General features: G+C 37.8%; 1 protein-coding gene across 4 annotated transcripts in view; it reads right to left on the bottom strand.

The window, feature by feature from the left end:
- The window catches only part of SLC39A10 (solute carrier family 39 member 10), a 152,353-nt gene that overhangs the window by 51,630 nt on the left and 84,482 nt on the right, over nucleotides 1-16,241 (bottom strand). For 2 of the 4 annotated variants that reach the window (XM_069574475.1, XM_069574474.1), the window contains one exon: nucleotides 344-452. The gene's annotated coding sequence lies outside the window, so the exon portion shown is untranslated. Of the gene's footprint in view, nucleotides 1-343; nucleotides 453-15,404; nucleotides 15,806-16,241 lie in introns of those variants that run through there. The other 2 variants (XM_069574476.1, XM_069574473.1) reach the window with 2 other exon arrangements.

Here is a 16,241-nt window from a genome sequence, read left to right as displayed (position 1 = left end):
CTACCTACACATGTAAATTATCAAACACTCCCATTTATGTCAAATGATACTCAATTAAATTGAGTATTACCTGAATAAATTAGGTTTAATTATCATATGTGGCTTATGTGAGTTAAGAATTTTGGAAAATAGTTCTGTAAAATATATTTAATCCCAAAGCTACATTAGGTTGGAGATTTTGGTTTTTAATCCAAACACTTCAGTTTCTTATATAATAGTCTCAAGGATAAAATCACGATTTTAAACATATCAATTTTATAGAGTAATGAAAATGAAAGAGCATACATAATTAAGACAATTGCTATTAATAGCAGAAAGAGGACATTACACACCCTACAATTACCTTGGTTTTCCACTAGAAGATGCTAGTGAAAGGCGATACTCTGAATGAATGTTGCTCTGTTCATCTGACATGTAAATGTCTTGCCGCTTCTTCACTGCATATTATCCCACTGTCAAATGAATAAGCACCAGTGGTGAAAATAAAACATACATACATATTGATCAGGCAACATCAAATGAATGACTCCGTGCAACACAAAAAATGTCAGTGATCTATATGAGCTTTGTCATTTTTAAACACTTTTTAAATGTACTCAATTTGTTGACTGAAAAGATTCTGCTATCTTGAGTCCCCTAATCATAATCATTTACATTCAAGAGAGCATCACAGGAAGGCAAATAAATACATGAATGACATTATACAGGTAATATTTAAATCTGTGTTAAGTATTCTTAAAAGTAAATCATACATTAACTTTGCAACTTTAGAACAGCTATAGCAGATATGTGCCTAAGAATCACTTGGATTAAGTATGCATTTGTCAGCACAGACTAAGCAGCTATTGCAAAGAAACCTCTCTCAAAGGGTAGTGGCTTAAGAAACAAGCAGTTAATTTCTCTTGATACCCGTCCAAGATGACTGTTCCAGGTTTGTGAGCCCCAGTCAGTCAGAGACACCTCAGTCTTACATGAGGGCTATTCTTGTCAGTGGTAAAACAAACAATGGAAATCAAGGTTCAGAAATTTCTGAAGCAGCAAATAAAGTAGATATTGCTTTCATCACTTCTCAGACTTCATTGGCAAGAACATAGCCACATCTGCTCAATCAAATAAACAAGGAGACTGGAAAATACAGTCTCACCTACAACTTACAGTTTCCCAAGCATTCTGTGAAATCCTTTTCTTAAGGATCCTTTTCTATCCATAGCAAAAAGATCTTCGGGGTAGATGCAGGAATGGTGGAAATGTTGCCCAAGTCCATTTATCTCTCAATGCTAAATACTGGCGTTTACAGGACTCAGTTTTACCCTAGACAAAATCTTCTGCTGTCACTTATGTTTCACAGTTTTTAAAGTTTTAGGAATTAAGAGTATTAGTTTTATAACTGATTTGGTTTTCAATTCAGCAAATATACATTAAGTTATTCACTCAAGAATTCTGGGTACTACAAACATAATTCTACTGCACAAGAAAAGAATGGTTTCTGGAAAATAACTCATAGTTGCCACCACACATTTAATTTTACCTTTTGTTACTGATTTCCAATTTACTATCACAGTGAAAGGTTTAAATATTGTCTCATTGTGTAATTTCTACATGAAGGGTCAGTTTAATTCACAATTAAGTACTTTAGTCATTGTGCTGTGTACACTACTTCTGATGTAAATACATTACATTTGATGCAAAGAAAAAATGAAACCCACATTTTTGATAAAATTCACTAATATTTTAACACTAACATCAGACCTAAATATTCAGTGAGGCTAGTGGTTATTCTTTGGTGTGAAAAGTAATGAGAGGAACCAGGGAGGAGTTCTGTGCTACAGTTCGTGTTCTATCTTTACCCATGGGTGCTGGTTACCCAGGTGTGTTCACTTCATCAACTTGTCAAGGTTTACACTTAACAGCTACCCACTCTAGTATTCTGGCCTGGAGAATTCCACTGTATAGTCGGTCACGACTGAGCGACTTCCACTTTCACTTCACTTTCACACTTAACATCTGGGTGCTTTTCTAGAGGTATTCTATATTTCAGACAAAACATACCTTTTAATCCATTAAGAATACATATTTCAACTTTCAAGTAGTAAAATCAGTAATATGCAGTTTCTAGAAACAGACCCATACTTAACCATACCCAAAGATAAATTTACGTTTTCTAAAATAATTTAAGGCTCACAAGAACTTGAACTTGTGAAAATAGTCCAGAGTTTACTCATGTACTCTTTACCCAATTTTCCCCAATGAAAACATTTTACATAAGCATAGTACATTTTCAAAACCAGGAAACTGACATTGATATAATACTGATAACTAAATTAGAGATCTTATTCTAATTTTACCAGTTTTTGCATGCATTCCTAAAAATACCATAACAGAAAATCCATTTTTTAACCAGAGAAAAAAAATCATTTGTAACCAAGAATCTTGCTTAAGAAAATATATGATTATACCTAAGGAAAGGTTAACTAAAACTTTAATAGGAAGTAATCAGGATTGATAATCTCCACAGTAAGCTCTTCTATGAAGATTTACAAAAATTTTTAATTATAGGCTTTCAATTGTAGTTTTCCTACATAAAATGGCAAAAAAAAATTTCAATTTTTAAGTAAATAAAACACTTTCATCAAGAATATATCTAAAGTACACTAATCTGTCTATAGGTCTTTTGCCTCAAGAAAGATAATGATCTTTATTTCATACAAATGAAAATAGGGTTGTAGAAAGTTTAAGGTGAAGAGATTCTCAAGTATAATCAACGAAACACTTTTTTTTTTAATACATGGATATCTAAGACCCAGAGGTATACATATGATTAAAGTGGTATTTCAAGTTTGTGGCACTCTTCTGACTTGAAAATCAGGGGCTCTTTCTGCTACACCAGCATATCTGTGTATCTTAAAAACCAGAACACTGTGGGATAACTACTAATGCAATCCATCTAAAATATACTACCAAAACATTTTAAAGGGAAAAGAAATGGTCTCTAATATTTACAGTTAGTTTAAAAAAAAAGTTTATATCACTATGAGTATGCGTGCTAAGTGTCTGACCCTGTGACCCCATGGACTGTAGCCTGCCAGGCTCCTCTGTCCATGGGATTCTCCAGGCAAGAACACTAGAGTGGGTTGCCATTTCCTCCTCCAGGGGATCTTCCCGACCCAGGGACTGAATCCACATCTCCTTTGCAGGAGGATTCTTTACCGCTGAGACACCGAGGAAGCCCTGATATCACTATATTACTTAACAAAATGATCTGACTGATGTAAGAAAAATAATTCCCAATACGTGGTTCCTGTTACTAGAGAGGCCAACTAAGTATATCCTGTGTATAATCTATTCACTTGATTAAGAACAAAGCAAACAACTTTTACTCAAGGGGATTTTTTTTTTTTAAAGGAAAATGTAGGTCAAATGAAAGAACCAAAAGTTAATGTCTGTCTCAGGTTCTTGACTTTCACACATACAAATACGTATATATACAAACTAACAATCAGAGAAAAAATATTATAAGTCACTTACCAATGTTTTAAAACTAGCTATTTCAATGTTCCAGATATATATTTTAAAGGTCAATGAGGTGGAAACCAAGAGAGAAACCACTAAAACTCTCAACCTGGATTATATAAATATATCATGTATTAAGTAAACTTAACATGAAAATCTATTCAATAATATACATGGCACCCTAATTTCAAAAAAGACTTCATTTTTTGGGAAAGGTTTCACTATCATGGCAGAAATTTGTTTTATTTATATCTTGAATCACGTAAATATTATACAACTGGTATATTACTAAATTACTTCAGCAAAATTTATGCATGTAGTCAGACACCAATTTAGTATCCCTCTATGATTCAACAGCAGTACACACAAAATGGATGAGAAGCAATGAGACTAGTTGTTTACTGAAGAAATACTAGTCTAAAAGGCAAAGATCTCAGAAACCTGGTCTTCCCACTTAATAGCTATAAGATCGGAGAAGGCAATGGCAACCCACTCCAGTACTCTTGCCTGGAAAATCCCATGGATGGAGGAGCCTGGTAGGCTGCAGTCCATGGGGTCGCGAAGAGTCGGACACGACTGAGCAACTTTACCCTCACTTCTCACTTTCATGCACTGGAGAAGGAAATGGCAACCCACTCCAGCGTTCTTGCCTGCAGAATCCCAGGGACAGGGGAGCCTGGTGGGCTGCCGTCTATGGGGTCGCACAGAGTCAGACACGACTGAAGCAACTTAGCAGCAGGAGCAGCTATAACATGCTGGGCAAATTACTTAGCCTCTTTATTACACCAGCTATAAAGTGGGGGTTTTAATTCCTGTTCTATTTCACAGTAATTATGAAGACCAAATAAAATAATGTGTATCCTTTTTTTGTAATGATAAAAGTTTTTAATGTTTTTCCATTTTATTGTAAATGTTTAAATGCTATTTAAGTGCAAGTTATTAATAGTAATATAACTTGGATCTTCCTGGATCCACGTTTACTTGGTAAACTCCAGGAGCTGGGGATGGACAGGGAGGCCTGGCATGCTACAGTCCATGAGGTTACAAGGAGTCGAACACCACTGAACGCCTGAACTGAACTGAAGTTGGATCCATTTTAAATTCCATTTCTGATATAACCACCCAATGTAATGTACACAGAATAGAATCAGGAGTCAGAAACCTTCATCTCTAGTTCACTGTCACTGTCTAGTTCATTGTCACTGTTTCCTCTCTGAAGAACAGGGGAAATAGTACCTTCATATATCCACCAACTGAACTAATGTATATGAAATGTGTACTTTGTAAAGTTTATTAACCTGAAGTATTACCACTATTTGATGTGGTACTACTACATGTCTTTCACTTAACTTCTGAAAAGTACAGAACCAGAGTGGGAAAAAGGTCCCTTTGCTCTGACTCCTTCCAAAGAATGCTATCAAAAATATTCCGAGAGCATATGCAGTGTTAGTACATCCAAGAACAACTCTTAGATTACAGGAGGCATCCAACTAAAAAAAAGTTGCGATGAATTACGATGACATACCAGTTTCACTGACTTTATAAAACCTCAAGGCATAAAATTACTTCAGTAATGAGTCCTTATCAAGAACCCTTAAATCCTCTTAGAGCTTCAAGGTGTCCTTTTTCATTCCCCTACTTTACCTCAGTTTGGAATGTCAATGTAGTTATTATTAAAATAAGCACAATCTCTAATATTTACCCTGCAACTCATTCATATAAAAATAGTAGAGGCATGCTAATGGAGGTCAGGCAAAATTCAGAGCTCCTTCTGTTTCACTTTTATTTTTCAAGAGACAGAATACAAACATGAGCATTGATCAAATGTACTAGATCAAGCAATCACACATCAAATCTATTATTGTATTCTAAACATTTATGTACAAACTTACATTTTCTCATTAAATGTTCAAACTATCTGAAGTCTCTGCTTTTCAAGCATTCATTACAGGGAATCTGGAACCATATTGTAGAAAGCCACCTTAAACATTTCCATGTCTGTTTTGCTGCTTGTGAATACAAAGAACGTCCGAGATTTGTAAATGTATGTGCTGGCTGACCTTTATCAATCACAAAATATTGTGATGCCTTTTGAAGCTACTAAAATGTTTATAATTTTAGCCTTTCCATTTAATAAGCTTCAATCTCTTCCCACTACAAATGCATATACACCTGTACAACATGTAGTCATAAAGAGGACTTAAAGACAGGGGGCTAACCTTAGGACCTGGATGAGAAACACATGCCTTTTCCTTTCAACTTGCAGAGCTGTGTTCTCTTTCCATTCATCATCCCTGACCATTGCCTTCATTCTAAGAATAGTTACTGCCACTGCCTCTAATCTTTATTACTCCATTCATCGTCACTGTTCCTATTTTCCTTTTTCAGCATCTTGTCACTGTTACATGTCCCCAATTCTGTACCAACTTACCATTCATAAGCACTGCCAGGTAAAATGATCCTTCCTTTCCATAAGATTAGGGGGGAAAAAAAACAGAATCTCCAAGGCAACATTTTCATAACATTAACATTTTTTGACGCTGCTGACAACACAGACTACTACTTCTCCACCAGGAAAGCTTTCTATCTGATAAATTTTAGCTGTCCTTACAGTTGTTTAAACAAAGTTAAATGGTTCTGTTCTGCCATTTAGCAGAATCTTACAAAATTATAATTCAAACATCAAAACTACTTAATTTCTACTAGCAAACACCAATTTCATTAATCAATGATCAATCCATCTTTATGATCAAGTTCGACCTTCTCCAATATAAAGAAAACTACACAAAATTCTTAAACAGAGTGTTTTAGGGCACATTCTCTGTCTTACAGAATCACATTCAGATACACAGACTGGGGTAGATTTTGTGATATATAGACATTTAGAAAAAGAAAAAATAAGAAAATTATTAATGCCAGGGGAAAAAAAGTTGTGCAGGGTAAGTACCAATTTACAGCAGCAAATAACCTTTATAGTCATAAAAAGATAACACTACTGTTCTAAACCAGATTTATAATATAACTGTACTGAAAAACTGAGATATAGGAAATGATAGGGTTCATGGAGAGGTGGGAAGAGTGCTAAATCCAAAGCAGACAATGACTAAAATTGAAAATCAACAAGTTATGAATATATTGGAGACATGGCAGTGAACAGCAAAACAACTAAGAAACCAAAAGAGTTCCTTATATCTCTAGGCAGAATGTAAAAGACAAAGGACTGATTTTTTTCTTTCCCCAACCTTAATTTCATAGAACTATTTAATTCTTTAAACTATATTCATGTACAATTCTGACTGAAAAAACTAAAATCTAGCAATTATAAATCTTAATTTCTGTTGAACAAAGTCACATTGTGTCACATGTGGAGGAAAGTAAATTACAGTTTCAAGATTTCACAAGCATTAGTTTATAGAGTTTTAATCACATTATATAATCATTTTAACTTCAATTTGTGCTATTGTTTTTAGTTACCTACTTGGTTGGATAAGTCCAAGACATGGGGAAAGACCACAAAATTCTGAATACTTCTCAGGCAGGTCTTGTTACATACGTTCAAATTGTTTTCTAGACAAATTAAATTTGGTTATACTGCCACCAGCTGTATGATCATAGTATTCTCATTAGTAGTTGCTACTATTAATTTTGGAACAGGTAAAATTCCCAGGTGGCAGAGGGGTAAAGAATTAGCCTGCCAATGCAGGAGACGCAAGAAAAGGAAGCATGTTTGATCCCTGGGTCAGTAAGAACCCCTGGAGAAGGAAACAGCAACACACTCCAATATTCATGTCTGGAAAATCCCATGGACAGAGCCTCGCACACTACAGTCCATGGGGTCGTAAAGGACTGCATACACACACAATACAAAATTACCTTATTCTTATTTACATTTTCAAATTATTCCTGGTGTCTCAATATTTTTATAAACATGCATGAACTTTGTATATAACATTACTTAGTCATATTTTCTGCAGAAAACATCTTCAATTCTGTCCAATGGTTTTTTACTTTGATTACAATATTTTCCCTTTCATGGATAGATGTGTTTCCATGTACATGCACTGATATCTATAATTTATTTTTGCAATTTCTTTATGACTTCTAAGTTTAAGAAGTTTTCCCCCCCTATATTTAACATTGTTTTCTTTAAAAAAAAAAAAGTAATTAAAATTAACATGACCCATAACATCCATTTCATTTTTAGGGAATAGAACAACCACTGAACTAACAAACAATAGTCTTTTATCTGTTCACTAAGAAAGTTTACATTTTAGCCTTAATAAAACTTTCAAGTATGTGTGTTTAAGCAGAAATCTTCAGAGGAAAAGCTGTAAACATGTTTATACACAAATCATAAATTATATTGTAGATATTATATTTACAGTGTGGTTAAACACTTTTTCTTAAAATCTCTTTCAGTAATTCGATTGTAGTTGATTTCCTTCTTCAGTTCTTTTTTTAAATTCATGATTATTTTCTTGAAAATAAACTTACTTACACTGGTTGTTGTTGTTGCTATATAAATCAAATAATTCACCTTACTTGAAAAAACAAGAGTATGCTAATTTAAAACAAAAATCTTAACATATATATTCCAAACATTAACAAGTTATGAAGGCAGTTGAAATTCTACATTAAACAAGGTCCATGGAAATAGAAAACATAATCCTGTTGCTTTCTGACATACATTATATATAATACATGGTATCTGTTCTCAATTTTGTTGTAATTATGCATATAATTATGTAATAATTACATTATAATTACATAAAATGTTTTTCAAATATTATACTTTTACTGACCTCACTGATTTGCAATGTAATAACAATTCATATCTCACTCTAAATATCTTGATAAGGTATATAAATCAATCTTTCCTTCATCATGAAGCTATGTTCTTCTACAACAAAGCACAAAGTACACTTATTCACATGTAAACAGAATAAAATAATGATTCAACTTCAGCAAAGGTGCACTGAGAAGTATTACACCAAAACACCTGTTCACAGTTCTATAAACATGCAATCATGAATTGCTTTATGAGGGAAGTGGGAACAAAGGAGAGAGGAGGAAAGGGAAGAGGAAGGGGCAGGGAGAAGGCATAAAAATAAATATGAAACACTTTCTTCTCTGAAGGAGGTACAAGGAAGACAGTCACCTTTTAAACGAGAGAAGGTAAACTGAGAGACACTGCTTAAGTAGCAGTAGAAACACAGTGATAGAGCTAGGTAGTAGCTCCAGGTCGAAAGACACATTACAACTCTAAGCATCATAAATAAGGGTGCTATTCCTCTGACAGGGAAGAGACAAAAAACTTCTTATACTATTTATGTGAAGAATACCTGAGAACTCATATTATTACCCATTCATTTATATTTGAATGCTTCTCTGCTGAAGTATTTTACTTATATAGGAACTAGGAAAATATAAGTATTTTAAAAACAGCATCATGTCAAATAATGATAGAATATGAAGAACTGGATCCAGGAGTTGGCTGACTTAAAGGGTCAGATAGTTAACATTTTAGGATTTGCAGGCAGTATAGTCTCTATGGCACCTACTCAATTTTGTCATTATGGCACAAAGCAGCAATACACAATATATTCATGTATCCATTAATTAATTTACAAAAGCAAACTGATCTGGTCCATGGCCATAACTTGCTGACCCTTGACTTAATCCACACATTTTTTTAAAAAATTTACCAATTCAACAGACAATAATAGAGGAAACCACTACTGTAAAACTCAAAACGTCACAGAACATGTAAAGTGAATTCAGAAAAAAAGTTTAGAGGTATGAAGCGCATCTGAAATTTTTGTTGTTTTACAAACATGAAAGTAACAGGGCAGTGGGATATATATATTTGTGACCTTGTTACTAAAACTGAAAGCAATTTAATTTTCTATGTGAATGTAAATAAATCTAAAAACTAAAGTGATCACTCATACAGCAGTTCACAGTAATTAGTAATTCTAATAACAATGCTTCTGGGTTCCATGAAAGTACATAATCTTATAGTGATAAAAGGTATCTCCAACATTCTGATTCACTTTCTAATTCCGAAAAACCACTATGAATGGGAAGGATGGTCCCCCAAAATAAATGTAAACATGGCTGTATGAAATGTTAATGCAAAAACAACTATCTGATACCTTCTCTTTTGGCAGTAAAACATATATTATAAAGGGTAAATGTAAACCATAACAGTTGTTGTTTAGTCACTAAGTCATGTCTGACTCTGGGACTCCATGGACTATAGCCTATCAGGCTCCTCTGTCCATGGGATTTCACAGGCAAGAATACTGGAGTGGGTTACTGTTTCCCTCTCCAGGAGATCTTCCCAATACAGGGACTGAACTCCCTTCTCCTGCATTGGCAGGAGGATTCTTTACCACTGAGCCACCAGGAAAGCCTATAAATATAAAAATCACAAAATCATATACCACTAACTCTTAATGAAATTAATTGAAACTGTATTTGAAAAAAATTTTAGATTTTATCCATATATTTACAAATTTGAAACATTCAAAAAACTAAGATTATGGCATCCAGTCCCATCACTTCATGGCAAATAGATGGGGAAACAATGGAAACAGTGAGAGACTTTATTTTCTTGGGCTCCAAAATCACTGCAGATGGTGACTGCAGTAATGAAATCAAAAGACACCTGCTTCTTGGAAGAAAAGCTATGGTCAACCCAGATTGCATATTAAAAATCAGAGATATTGACAACAAAGGTCCATCTAATCAAAGCTATGGTTTTTCTAGAAGTCACACATGGATGTGAGAGTTGAACCATAAAGAAAGCTGAGTGCCGAAAAATTGATGCTTCTGAACTGTGGTGTTGGAGAAGACTTTTGAGAGTTCCTTGTACTGCTAACAGATCAAACCAGCCCATCCTAAAGGAAATCAGTCCTGAATATTCATTGGAAGGACTGATGCTGAAGCTCCAGTACTTTGGCCACGTGATGCAAAGAACTGATTCACTGGAAAGACCCTGCTGCTGGGAAAGACTGAAAGCAGGAGGAGAAGGGGACGACAGAGGATGAGATGGTTGGATGGCATCATTGACTCGATGGACACGAGTTTGAGCAAGTTCCAGGAGTTGGTGATGGACAGGGAAGCCTGGCATGCTGCAGTCCATGGTGTTGCAGAGTCAGACATGACTGAGCGACTGAACTGAAAAATCTGAAACCATCATCCCATTCAATAATACCTTTTCACATGAAAAATCTAATGCTAAAAATCTATTAGAGTTTAACACTGTATGTTCTGTGATGTGCTGACTATAAATTATTGTGTTCTGAATATTAAACATGGTCTCTTAAACAGCTGAAAATAATTTCAATAATGCTATTGTAATTTAAACTTTACAATTTCAGTTAAAAATTGCCTCATATCTACTGACACACTTTTGAATATTCTGATTATAGTAAATATTTGTTAAGAATATTTGCTTATATATTTTGCTTATTTTGGAAAAACCTGTTCTGTGTGTGTGTGGTCTATTTACAGAACTTACAGAAAATGAAAATTTTAAAAATAGTTTGGAATACTGATAACTGGTATAATTTGACATTTTAATAAGAGTTTACATAAATGACTACATGAAATCTTATGGTTATTAAAGGTCCTTAGACTATTTTTCAAATTTCATTCTATAAATGTCAGAGTTCAGAAAAACGTGAACTAAAAAATAAAGGCTATGTGATTTTAACATTTTCAGTACAGTGGAGGCAATACAGTTATATGGGACTAAGTTAAAAGAAGAAACCCAGAAGAAAGCAGAAGAAACCCAGACTGAAGTAACTGCTACTATTCATATACAAAGTTAATCTCAAGGATACATATTTAACACACAGCCCTCTTTCTGTCTGAAAAATTCCTCCAACATAATTTGCAAGAAAACAAGGACTTAAACACTGTTCAATCTCCATCCAAACTCACCCTCTATTTAAAAAATTAGGGTGAAAAGCAATAGCTTTTTAACAGTTCAAAATGACTCATAGCAACATTAACCAGCTGGAGGAAATCTCAAAGTAAACTATATAAGTAGCACTAAAGAATCTAATTGCAACTTAAAACAGTTTTGTTTTAGGGAAAGGTAAAGACGAAACGAATGAAAACTTCAAGGGGAATCAAACACTAGGGGGCAGCATCAAACTGTTGGGACAACCTGAACTCTTCTAACAGCTAAAGTTAGTATATTTTTAATAAGAATTACTCGTAATGAAAGATGACCTTATAGGTTATAAACCTGTTATAAAGCAAAATAACTAGCTCTTTTGATCACCTATACCTCTTTTCCATTTCCTACTGTATACTCTTTTGCAACTTGTGAATAAGTTTAAAATACACTAGTGATAGTCCTTTTTTGATATATACATACAAAAACATTTCCATTCTTGAGGTAGCCACTACACAGATAAGGGCTGACATATAAAAATCCAAAGTATTTCCTTTGATTAGTACTGAATTTAAATTTTGTATCACTCAATTAACATTTTTAATTTGACTAAAGAGTTTTGCACATTTACTGGATAAGTTTTGTACATTCACTATCACAAGTATTATTTGACAAAAAGTTATGGAGTATGTGCCCCTCAAGGAATTTAGTTTGGCAGAAAAAAGACGTATATATGTAATTATAAGTTAGAAAATGCAAAATAAGAAGACATTCTATGGATTATTACATACGAATAATAGAATAACAACAATTGTATCCTCTTCAGTGGCCCAGTAGAGACCATTAAACCTCATTCTGGAATCAAGACAGAAAGCAGTCCTTCAACCACTAATGAACTGGAAGATTTGTATGCAGAAAAGAAGGTAAAATGAATCATCTGTAGCCCTTTGATTCATTATGTCATTTAATGGGGACTTCCCTGGTGGCTCAGACGGTTAAGCATCTGTCTACAATGTGGGAGACCAGGGTTCAATCCCTGGGTTGGGAAGGTCCCTGGAGAAGGAAATGGCAATCCACTCCAGTACTATTGCCTGGAAAATCTCATGGACAGAGGAGCCTGGTAGGCTACAGTCCACCATGAGATAGATTTTTCTGGTACTTCCAAGTTCACAGATAAAAGATTAAGATAAAGAAATTTGTTCAAGGCAACCAAACTAGTTAATAATGGGTCAGTTTTGAACTTTAAGTCTCACTGCAAGCCCTACATTCTCTCCAATAGCGGCCAAAACAAGGGTCAAGGAAGTGGGGTAATAGAATGGTAACAACATAATTATCTTTTAATTAAAAGTAAATAATCATTCCTGTTGTTGAATAATTACCCTGTTACAACACCTATACCCTATATTCTTCATGCTGCTGCTGCTGCTAAGTTGCTTCAGTCGTGTCCGACTCTGTGCGACCCCACAGAAGGCAGCCCAACAGGCTCCCCCATCCCTGGGATTCTCCAGGCAAGAACACTGGAGTGGGTTGCCATTTCCTTCTCCAATGCATGAACAAATCTGTTTAAAAACGAAAAGAAAACACCACTTAGAGATGTACCTGCATACCAAACTGGAGGCCTCCTAAAAATGGCTTCAAATCAAGTGCTTAAAAAAGTGGAGGAAGTCTGTTGACTTTTATGTTGTTAGAGGAATACAAATTAACACGAAGAATAATTAAAGGTTGTTGTTTAATGGATAAGTTGTGTTCCATTCTCTGCGACCCTATGGATTATAGCCTGTCAGACTCCTCTGTCCATGGGATTTCCCAGACAAAAATACTGGAGTGGGTTGCCATTTCCTTCTCCAGGGGATCTTCCTGACCGAGGGGTCAAACCTGTGTCTCCTGCATTGGCAGCTGATTTCTTCATTGCTGATCTACCGGGGAAGCAAAAAGTTATCACATGATATATTGATGTCACCTCATAACTAACCACTTCTTCTAAAGTAGCACAAATTACAGAGGGGTTATTAACCAGGGAGCTGTATATAGAATTCAGGTTTGAGAATCTGGATACCGAAGAAGGATATATCGTAAAGTAACCTTAGTTATCCCTTCAGTTATAAATATAGGCCAAAAAAGGAAAAATCAGTTAACTTGCAGCACCTGACACTACTAATATAAATCATTCAAATTAAATCCTATATTTACAGTCTTCACTAGTTTGAAATTAGGCATTATGACCTGCCATTACTCTTGATATTTAATGCTTTACTAAAGCATGAATTCACCATTAATATTTAAAATGTTGGTAATTATATTTTAGTACAACTGGATTCTCCAGAATCTTATGTATTCCATATACTTAAAATCACCATTCTGAACTTCACCGTACAAAAGTTTAAAAGCTCCTCCAGTACATCATTCTTTTCTTCTAATCACTCATCACTGATAATATACTGATAATCCTCTATCGAGTATTTAGTGCAGGTAGGGATGTGAGATAACTGGTATGGACCTAAGGTCTAGAATAAGAGACTGACTCAAGATGACTTAACATCTCTAGAATTAAGTCCTAACAAAAAACAGTACGTAAGAGTCTTCAGGCTTTCAATTGAATTACTACAATCAACTACATTTTAAATCTCCAGTTTTTCCAATATATTACTTGCTAGTTCTTACTTAGCTAAATTTAGATATCCGTCCAAAAAAAAAAAACAAAAACCACACACACAAATGGAATGTAAACTTATTACTTGCTCGTTTTGCTCCATCAAGAATGACTCAGTTCCTAGGTGAAACTAGAGAACGAAACGGCGTAAAAGACTTTAAAAAAGTCCACAGTATAACCTACCATCTTTTTAAATTATGTGCTTTAATGTTACTTTATTACTTAAAACAATCTGAGCCAGGGACACTTCCAACTGAGGGCTGCGGATCCTGCGGGAGATTTCTCTTCCTTGTGCCCTGCTCATAAAGTCAGCCCATGTGGAGAGGCTCCCTCCCACGTGAACAGTTCTTTAGAGAAGCCACAGGAAGCCACACGTCGCCTGCGCCCTCAACCAGGCCTGGGCACTCGGGGATCCCAAGGGAGAAGCAAGGAGTTGAGCAGATCCCTGGACCCGGAGAGGGGGCTGCGAAGGTTCCCCGAGGTAGTGCAGCCTGGTGGGCCCCCTAAGGTTCTCCGCCAAAGGGCTTTCACGAACAAAGCCCGGGCAGCCGCGCCACCTCCCGGCTCACCCGGCCTCGACCACCGACCCAGCCCCACCCGAGCCCTCAGCTCCAGGGACCCCAGCTGGCTTCAATATCAACTCCCCCGCGCCCCGCCTCGGCTTTTCGGTTGGTCGGGGAGAAAGTAAGCCCCACCAGGCCTCCCGCGGTAGGAGCAGAGGCGCCACCGTCCGTTAGCCTGCCGGGCCGGAACAGCGGCGCCCAGGCTCCATCCCGGGGATCCCCGTGACACACAGGAGGGGAGCACGCGAGAGGAAGATCGGGGGCGTTCGCCGCCGCCTGTCTCCAAGCCCCTCCGAGACCGGACTGCGGACCCTCCCATCCTCGGGCCAACGCGTCCCCGCCTCCACCGGCCACGCCAACCTCGGCCCCTAACCGGCCGCGCGCAGCCCCCCAACCGCCGCCGCCTGCTCAGCGGTGACTCCCCCACTTCTCGCACGGCTCCCCAGCCTCGGCAGGAGGCTGACTCGGGCGCGGGTCCCGCACGCGGGACGGAGGCTGCCCGATCGCTAACCCGGCAGCAGCCCAGAGCGCACACGAGGAGCGGCGGCGCCCCACGCGCAGCCCACCGCGCGCTGTGCCCGGCTCGCCGCCGCCGCCGACTGCAGCAACTGCGGGAAGCCCACAGCGCCCGGATCCCCGAAGGACTCAGCCCCGACTCCCCGGTTCCTGTCTCCCTTTCTACCCCCCCGCCGTCCCGGGACTCGCAGTCTCCGCCGCGCACGGGGCCGGTTCTGGGGGAGGGAATGTAAACAAATCGGGGTTTTATAGTTACCTCACACTCGAGTGCCGTGTGCATCTCCTCTCCGCTCGGTACCAAACCCCGGCTGCACCAAATCGTGTATTCACCAAAGCCGGCTGCGCCAACTGCGTCGCGGAGACCCGCGCGTCGGACACCACGCTACGCTAGCGGCGTACACGGCCCACTCAAGTCCTTGCGCAGCCGCACCCCGTCCGCCTATGGGCGCTACGCTCTGGGCGTACACGCACCACCCAGCCATTCACTTCGAATAACGCAAATAGCGTAGGGGAACTGCCCCACTCGAGGATTCCACACGGACCGTGAGAGCAATAGGAAATTCGAGTCTACGCAAATTGCGGAGCTCCGCGGCTCCGCGCTAGTTTTGTTCCAAGAAAAGACGCCGCGGGGGAGTTGAGAAGGCTTCTCACGCATGCGTGGAGCGACCATTTACCCCTCGCCTCTTCCCCTGGTTTTGCATGTCGGTTGCTGCCGCCCGCGTGAGGCGGACGAGTAAGGGAAGCTCTAAACGAAAACGCTTCAGCCAGGTTTCAGATTGATAAATTAAAATGTTTATCTGTACAGGAGTTAAACATCTACGTTAATTTAACCCTTCCCCTTTATTAAAGTAACCTTTCAATCTCCGAGGGGAAAAAGGAACTAATACTTATTTAGTGCTAAATGCGAGGTATTTTGCATAGTTCTCCCATCCCCACCTCCCAGTTTATTCTAAAGAGCACTTCCTGTGGACCTTCCAAGCCTAAAAGAAAAAGTTGAATCCAGAGAGCTTGTCACGCACGTAGAGAAATTTTCGAGGCTTCTGACAACTTTCCAACCTCTTCCACTACCTCCTACTGCTTAATCGATTATTCT

This window comes from Ovis canadensis, chromosome 2, assembly GCF_042477335.2.
Source record: "Ovis canadensis isolate MfBH-ARS-UI-01 breed Bighorn chromosome 2, ARS-UI_OviCan_v2, whole genome shotgun sequence".
Classification (NCBI taxonomy): Eukaryota; Metazoa; Chordata; class Mammalia; order Artiodactyla; family Bovidae; genus Ovis; species Ovis canadensis.
This window is presented reverse-complemented; position numbering and strand designations above follow the sequence as displayed.